The sequence below is a fragment of the Rhinoderma darwinii genome, chromosome 2 (genome assembly GCF_050947455.1).
Source record: "Rhinoderma darwinii isolate aRhiDar2 chromosome 2, aRhiDar2.hap1, whole genome shotgun sequence".
In the NCBI taxonomy this organism is placed as follows: domain Eukaryota; kingdom Metazoa; phylum Chordata; class Amphibia; order Anura; family Rhinodermatidae; genus Rhinoderma; species Rhinoderma darwinii.
The window spans coordinates 194,572,174-194,581,269 of NC_134688.1; positions in this window are offsets into that span (position 1 = coordinate 194,572,174).

Genomic DNA, 9,096 nt, shown 5'->3' on the forward strand with positions numbered 1-9,096 from the left:
ACTTAAAAGCATTGAAAAAAATGTTGGCTCGATCTAGAAAGATACAAGGTAAGACCATTCTTCTAATATACTTATACACTTATAGTATAAAGTCACATCTCATATAATAAGGGTTTATAGGTTCTTACATTATATTACACTATTATAATCATCACATAGTTATGATTATGATGTCCAGGGTCAGATATACCATATGTGCAACCTGTCTAACTGCACCGGGGCCCTGCAGGCAAGAGGGCCCACTCCTACCTTAAGGAAAATAGTGTCCCCTACTGTCTATCGGTCACATGTAAGGGGTTTTACTTATTCCCATCCATGCCCCACAATTACTGCTGGATTGGTACACTGTGAAGGATTTTCTGGGGAGCAGTGGATGAGGTGATCTATCGCTAGCACCCCGCCTGTCATGAAATTCATCTTTGGATAACAGGGGGCTCATACACTTGTCTTGCACAAGGGGCCTCCGTTATTTGTATCTGCCCCTGATGATATCACAATATCAGGATTTACATTTCTTGTGCACACAATATAATTGTTTGCAATATTTTCATTATTATATTTTCAGGTCGTAAGATCAATGCAGGATTACAACATCCTGAAAAGACAGAAGACACAACCTATCGTCAAGGTATAAATCTTTACTACATTATAGCAATTATATTATAAACGATATAAACACAAACATAACAAGCATAACTCTGTTCACATCCGTGTTCAGGGGTTTCTGACAAGCTTCCCAGTATTTTAGAAAGGGAAAATAGCGAAGTCTGCAGCACTATTCTTGTCAAAAATACCATTAAAAAAAATTCAACATGGCCGATAATATATTCTCCAGATCTTGTTCTCTTGTCATTGACTTTTTAAAATAGTTTATGCATAAAAATAAGGGTATATTCACACATTGCAGATTTGTTGCAGGAATTTTTACGAGTGAAAATCTGTTCCATATATCTAAATGCGGTTGTTTCTGCACATCGATTTCTGCAATCCACATTCAGATAAAGGGGACAGTATACGCTCGTTCTAAGGCTCAATGCACACGATGCGTATTACAGGCGGTTTTGCCACGCGGATTTGCATGTAGCGAAACCGCAGCATAATGAAGTACCAGCATAGTCTGAGAGATTCCAGGAAATCTCATGTACACGCTGCAATGTTTTTCCGGACAGAAATTGACCTGCGGTGCATTTTTTAGATTCCACAGCACGTCAATTTATCTTGCGTTTCTGCTTGTGAATTGTATCTGCCTAGTGCTGTGGAAAATCGCACCAAAACCGCAGCAGGAAAACGCGCCAAAGAACGCATCAAAACGTAAAAACTGAACTGGAAAACGCATGGAAATACGCACGATTAGGTGCGGTTTTTACCTACCAATTGCTACGGTTTTGGTGCATATTTTCCTCAGCAAAATAAGCTACATGCCCACGTTGTGTAAAACTCAAACATAGAAATGTGATCCAATCTGTGTAGGAAAGATTAGAATGACACTTCCAGCTATAATAAATAGTCTGCATAGGAATATATTTATTACAGGTTAACCGTGTAATACACTTCTTATTTCCAGAATTAGAACAAGCGCCACCAGATGACGATGAGGAGGAATCATATCCTTGGATGCTTGACACAACAACTGAAGGTAAGCTGTTATATTACCCCATATCTCCCAGTCTATGACACTGAACATCATACATTGTAGGGTAGAGGTCTCCTAAATATTTATGTGATCAGCTGTAAATGTGGGAAATTTTATGGTTTCTAATAGCAGGACCATCACCTGGAGCGACAGAGGTAAAAACTGACATTAAAATGTTATGTTGTTATAACATTATCTGACAAAAGAGATAAAATGAGACAACAACCTGATTGGATGACAGCTGTCAACCAATAATCACGACTCTTCTTATTTGTACGTACCAAACCCGTCAAAAAGCATGAAAGAAATGCATGTAAAATAATCGTTTTTACATGTATTTTTGCTGGCATTTGTTATTTTGAAAAACGTCATACCCAGATGATGACTTTTGATAAAAACTAAACTGACAGAAAATATGCTACAAAAATGGAAAAAAACAAACACCCCACTGTGTATAAAGGCTTTCTTATATTTTACTATAAACTTTAAACCAACATCTGGCCGCATCATTCTTGTCCCACCAAAAAACACGCAAAAAACACCATGGAAAAAACATCAAAACATTATGGGGCAGATGAACTATAACAAATGCATGCCGTTTGCCAATTTTGTTTACGTGTTTTAGAAATTTTTTTGCTTCTTACTATGTACTGTTCAAAAATCCTAGAAAAGTGGAGTCCTAAAATGTGCCAAATTTATTATTGACATGCACCACAACTTTGGCGAAAAATACAGGTCTAAAGTAAGCCAACCAAAAGGGGGTGTAAGTTAGAGAAAAGTTTCTAACATGTCTATCAAGATGCGCCAAATCTCTGATACAGCATGCACCAATGTAATAAAATCTTCTGCCTGTCTCCTCTAGGTTTATGCCGTCTTTATTTTACACGATATTAATAAATCTGCCCCATTGTGTGACACTGGCCTAAAGCAGTTATCTGATGGGGTCACACATGGAGAATCATAATAGTAGACAGTTAGACTGCATAAGATTGAGGACGGATGACAGTCCGCTGCTTAATGTTGTAGTTCACCAATGTTGGCTGTCTCATTCCTTTTATGTTCCCTTGGTAAACACAGTTCTGATGCTAAACTAATGATTGTGATTTTCTGCTCTGATTTTCCCACAGTGTCCACTACAATCTCAACAACAATACCAACAATGTATAAAACAAGAGCGATAACTGTAGACACTACAACATCGCAAAGAGCAACAACGATGTCTACAACAGCGACAACCATAGACACAACACCAGTGCAAACAGCAGCACCAGAATCAGACCTTCTAGCTACTACCACCCCTGCCGTATCTGTAGACTACACACTGCGTAACATCATAATCATCAGCTGTGCTGTTGGCGTTCCTCTGCTACTCGTTGCAGTACTGCTATTCATCGTGCTTCTTAAACTGCAAAGACTTCAGAAGTATGCATTGTTTTTCCTTTCTACGTTTATTTTTTTCTACATTATTTTACGCTTTAAAACTTATGGTTTCTTTCACTGTTTCTGTTCTCAGATTGCTGGAAATACAAAGAGTCTGAGGATCTGATGAAGATTCGTAAAGGAGAATGTCGCTTTATATGTCGCTTGTACCTGCTAACGTACTTCAGCCACCTGGTTATCTCTTGGCTGCTGTGAACAGTTGTGTTGAGATCAGCGCTCCATCACTTCAGTGGCGAACCAGTCTTCTTTCTACTACTCTGTCACCTGAGTCCTGGTCCCTGCCTGTGTGACCATAAATGCGCACATTTCCACAATTATGTCTGTGTACTCTAACCTTAGGCTGACAATAGCGCTATTATTTCATCACACAACCTATGGCGGCACAAGCTAACAGTCCTCCCATCCTTACTGTTAGGTATGTGCACAAACAACTGCACATATGTTTATGGGCATCACGGTGGCTCAGTGGTTAGCACTGTTGTCTTGCAGTATTGGGGTCCTGAATTTGAGTCTGACCAAGGACAACATCTGCATTGAGTTTGTATGTTCTCCCCGTGTTTGCGTGGGTTTCCTCCGGGTATTCCGGTTTCCTCCCACATTCCAAAAACATTCTGATAGGGTAATTGGCTTCCTATAATATTGGCCATAAAGTATCTGTGTTTTCACATAGTTCATTATCAATTACAAACTTCAACAACTAAAACATCTGTGTGGTGTTTTCTTATAAAATATGTTTTCAGAGTGTAAGAATATATAGCAATCCTCTTAAAAACTGCTATAGAACCTTTACAATAAGAAGATATGTAAGTGGCTGATCTGAGTGCAGAGTGAATGTCATGAGTGCATAGTGGCAGGCATAGTGGCTGTCATGGGGCCATTAGGCTGGCATAGGGGCATTGTGGCTGTAATGCAGGAATTGTATCTGTCATGGGGGCACTGTGGCTGTTATAGGGGAATTAAAAGTATTCTTGTTGTCATGAGGCATTGTGGCATAGGGAGCACGGACGGTAGAGGTGAGGGACATTGTGGCTTTCATAGGAACAGTCTGTGGCATAAAGAATCCACAGGATAGGTCATAATTATTTGATCGCTGGGGGCTCCTCCACTGGGACCCCACCGATTGCAAGAATAGGGGTCCAGGACCACTCCTGCTCACTACATCCCCCAGTGATGAGAAACTTGAATGAAGCAGCGGTCGATCGCTGGTACATTCAATGTCTATATGACTATAAATCTGCCTGACTAAGACAATTCTAAACAACTTTATTGACTCTTATCATTAACAGCTGTGAGCTACTAGTCCATTTGGACTTTTCAGTTTCTTGACAGAAGTACTCAATACAGGAGAGGTAGTTAGTTATTCAGGGTTACTGTTCTGTCCCTATTCACATTCCACCTCCTAATGCAGTGTCCCAGATACACTGCAGAAATGTACTGTGATTTCTGACATTGTATGTAAAAATATGAGTTTGAGGCCTCATTTACACGAGCGTGTGCGTTTTGAGCACGCAAAACACGCGGCGTTTTGCGTGCGCAAAAGGCACTTAACAGCTCCGTGTGTCATCAGCGTATGATGCGCGGCTGCGTGATTTTCATCATTATGACACTTCGTTTGGATGTTTGTAAACAGAAAAGCACGTGGTGCTTTTCTGTTTACATTCACAGTTTGACAGCTGTTGCGCGAATCCCGAAGTGCTTCCGTGTGGTGCGCGTGATTTTCACGCACACATTGACTTCAATGGGTGCGTGATGCGCGAACAGCGCACAAAGATAGGACATGTCGTGAGTTTTTTTCAGCCGACTCACGCTGAGCAAAACTCACGGACTATCTGCATGTCCCCATAGACTAATATTGGTGCGTACGACATGCGTGAAAAGAACCCGCGTCGCATGCACGTATATCACGCTCGTGTAAATGAGGCCTAAAAATGTTCCTTTAAGGCTGGACTGAGGGGAGGAGTCAAGGCGGATCCCTTGTAAATTTGAATCAGTCAGTTAGTGCTGAGAGAGCCAAGTAACGGTTGGAGTGAGGAGTAGTTCCTAAGTAGGGAGAAACCCTGCAGCTCTGAGGAGAAAATCCAGTTTAGAGATCTTGGATTAAACCTGGAGAAACAAACACAACTAATCCAGTTGTGTAATTACCACAGAGAGTGAATCCAGCTCATGATAGAATCAAAGGTGGAAATTCAGAAGGAATCCTCTGCCTTGTCTCCTCACCTGCCAGCCTGCAGCCATTGTATCTGTACCATACCAAGCCTGAAGTAAAGGACCGTCTCCCGTGTATTCAATCTGCACCCACGTTACCAACAAGGGCACCCCAAATACCATCAGACCGGGAGGCTGTACAACAGGGTGTGCCCCACGGGGAAACTACAACCATCAACATTCACCATACAGTGCAGACCCCTCCATTTTCCCTGTAACGGCTCCGCAGGGAGTGCTTGAAGGCCCAGCCATTGTGTCCCTATACCGCCCTCGCACTACCCAATCACCACCGGGCCGTTGCATTAAATTGGCGTCACGAACAGGATTGTTATATCACCTCTGTGCCTCCTAAAGAAATTTGCTAAGAGACTTTATTGCTGTTGTAAAATCGCTGCAGAGAGAATTGCAACCAGCAAAACAGGGGTTAATCAGCCATCTTGGAAAACCCAGTGTTTAAGCAGCAGCAGTGTGATTTCAGAGACTTTGTGTGTGAAATTTACTGTGGCCCCTCCAGGGTGCATGACGAGACTGTTACAAGAAGATATTGCTGTTTGTGTGAAGGAAAAAGTGGCATTAGAGACTGTAGTTGATTAGAAATTGTCTTCTGCGTCACGACCGCATTTTGTTCCAGCCCACGAGGTGTTAACCAGTCGACAGTGTTACAGCGGGAAAGCGGAGACCAGAATAACCACCAAGTAACAGCCCGCCCACTTCCTGGGGGGAAGAGACAGAATCTGCCTAGCAACAGTGAAACATCACGTGAACAGCGGAACCAAAGTTCCTACCTCTTGTTGTGCCAGGGACGGAAAACACCAGCCGGAACTACCAGAAGTCCCTTGGCGCCGCCATCTTGAAAATTACCCAGCCGGAGCCGCAATAGCCGCCGCTGCTGAGAAAGATAAAGAATTTATTCCCACTTAGCCCTGCGAGAGTGGAAGTGCCATACAGCCGTGGAAGCCACCACGCCACTGCCAGAGACCGCGGTGAGCAGATAAGAGACTCAGTTTGAAAAGAAATCGCACAGCGTTGCTAAGGGCAACGGACCACAAATATAGCAGAAATGTCTGACGATGGGGAAGAAGTTTCTCCCAGCAACAGTGGATTACCCCACCTGCCCAGGTTATGCCAATCACAATGCCCTACTACTTTGGAGCACCATGGCTCCCCCACTACCAGGGAGAAAATCATTCCCTAAAAGATTTTAGACAGAAGATGTTGTCCATGTTTCGCTTGTATCCTCTTTCCACAGAACAGAAGGTTGAGATATTAACTGGACAGCTAGAAGGCGCAGCTTTGAGAGTAGAGAAATCCTGGCCCAGAACAGAGAGAAAGACAGTTGAACAAATTCTGGATCGGCTGCGCGCCATTTTTGAAGTGAGAACTGTGGCAGAAATCAAGATGAGATTTTTTGGGAAAAAACAGTAGCCTGGTGAGTCATTGAGAGACTTTGCTTTATCCCTGCAGAAGGCGCTACGAGCAATTATGCAGGTAGAACCCATGGAGGCTGCCGCTGCTGACAAGGCCTTAAGAGAGCAATTTGTGGAGGGAGCTGGATCTGAAGCCCTAAAAAGCCAGCTCAGAATGTTGGCCTCCCAGAACACAGACTGTACTTTCCTTGACTTTAAAGAACTAGTCATAAGGATCCTGGGGACTGAAGCTGCATCGACTCCAACTAAAGTTTGTCCCTATTCCATAGAGACACCCCATGAGCTTCCCGCTGACTACCGAGTTACCTTGGGAAGCCAAGCTACCATTGCTCCATCAACCCCCAAGCCAGAGCCAGATTCAGTTGCTGAACTGAGAGAACAAGTTGCTGTTTTGACCAAAAGCCTCACTAAAGTGTGTCAGAGCTTGGAAAATCTGAAGCAGCACCAAGAGGAAAGCCACAGTTACACCAGTAACAGATTCCGTGATAGACCTGTTAGGAGAACGTTAACTTACCAGAATCCGGGTAGGCTCCCTACTGACAAGTTTGATGCTAAGGGAAGACCCATTTGCCGCAGATGCCAAGGAGCTGGCCATGTTGACAGAGAATGCCGTCAGTTAAACGACAAACCCCCGGAGGCAATGGACCGCCCCTCGGGAGGAAGGCCACTAGGTCCATCAATTCCAGAAAGCATACCCCGCTATGTTGGGCAGTGTCCAGCGATCATCATCCACAAAGAGGGAGTCCCGATTCACGCCTTACTGGACACTGGCTCACAGGTCACCACGCTGCAAAGAGGGAGGTTTGAGAAACATTGGGACACTGATCAGCTAATACAACCTCCAGACCCATGGCTGAAAGTCATAGCTGGTAATGGACAGTCAATACCATTACATGGTTACTGGGAACCTACACTCTAGGTGAGAGAGATGCAACTACCACAGCAAGGCGTAATTGTGATAGATCTGAAGGATGATGAATTTCCACCAATGGTGCTTGGCATGAACATACTCCACAACTGCTATGAAGAAATGAAAGATGCCCTACCTGGCGCCCTTCCTACAGCTTCTACCTCTAAGCAAGTTGCACTTCAGAACGCCATACGTCGCCTGACTGCTCAACAGAGATTCTGCAATGAAAAGGGTGAGATTTGCTGTGCTCGTATTATGGACAACCAACCAGTGACTCTGCAGCCAGAGGCAGAAACCATGGTGTGGTGCAGAGCTCGTTCAGGTTTACACGGTAAGACTATCAAGCTCTAGTGGAACCTCTTCCACCGGAAGTACATCCAACAGTACAGGCAGCTAGAAGCCTAGTGACCGTTTCCAATGGGAGGGTACCCATCCGCCTCCTGAATCTTGGCGATCAAGCTGTGGAGCTGAAGAAGCATTACCCAATTGGCAAGATGTCACAGATCTTTGTGGAAGACATCTGGAGTCCAGAAACTGTTGTGTCCCTACATGCTAACCTGAGTCGTGTCACGCCTGGGAAGACAACAAAACCCTGGTGGACCGAGATCCACGTTGGCGATGCCAATACACAAGAAGAACAGATTGAAGGAGTCCTAACAGTAGCCCAAGATCACCAGCAAGCTTTCAGTAAGCATTGGATGGATTTTGGAAAAGCTACCATCATACAGCATACCATTCCAACGGGTTCACATCCACCCATCAAGGAAAGGTACCGTACTATTCCACCTGCTATGTACCAACAGGTGAAGAAAAAGCTTCGGGAGATGAAGGATGCTGATGTGATTTGGGAAAGTTACAGTCCATGGGCTGAACCCCTAGTACTGGTGAAAAAGAAGGATGGTTATATCAGGTTCTGTGTGGACTACCGGAAACTCAATAAGATCACCCACAAGGATGCGTATCCCTTGCCACGCATTGAAGAATCCTTGACTGCCTTGGGGTCTGCTGCCTATTTCTCTACTTTGGACTTGACCAGCGGGTATTGGCAAGTACCCATGGCCCCTGAAGACAAAGAAAAGACTGCTTTCACTACTCCTTTGGGATTGTTCGAGTTCAATGACATGCCCTTTGCACTCTGCAATGCCCCAGGGACTTTCCAGAGACTGATGGAACGCTGCCTGGGTCATCAGAACTTTGAGACCATCCTCTTGTACCTAGACGATATCATCATCTACTCAAAGACGTATGAAGACGATTTGTAGCATCTGGCTGAAGTATTCCAGACCCTCATAAAGTACAGCCTGAAAGTGAAACCCTCTAAGTGTCATCTCCTGAAACCAGAAGTCCGTTACTTGGGTCATGTCGTCAGTGCAGATGGGGTGCTTCCTGATCCAGAGAAAGTGGCAGCTGTGAAGAACTGGCCAACTTCCAAGACCGTCAAAGAGGTGAGAAGTTTTCTTGGGTTTGCCGGATACTACAGG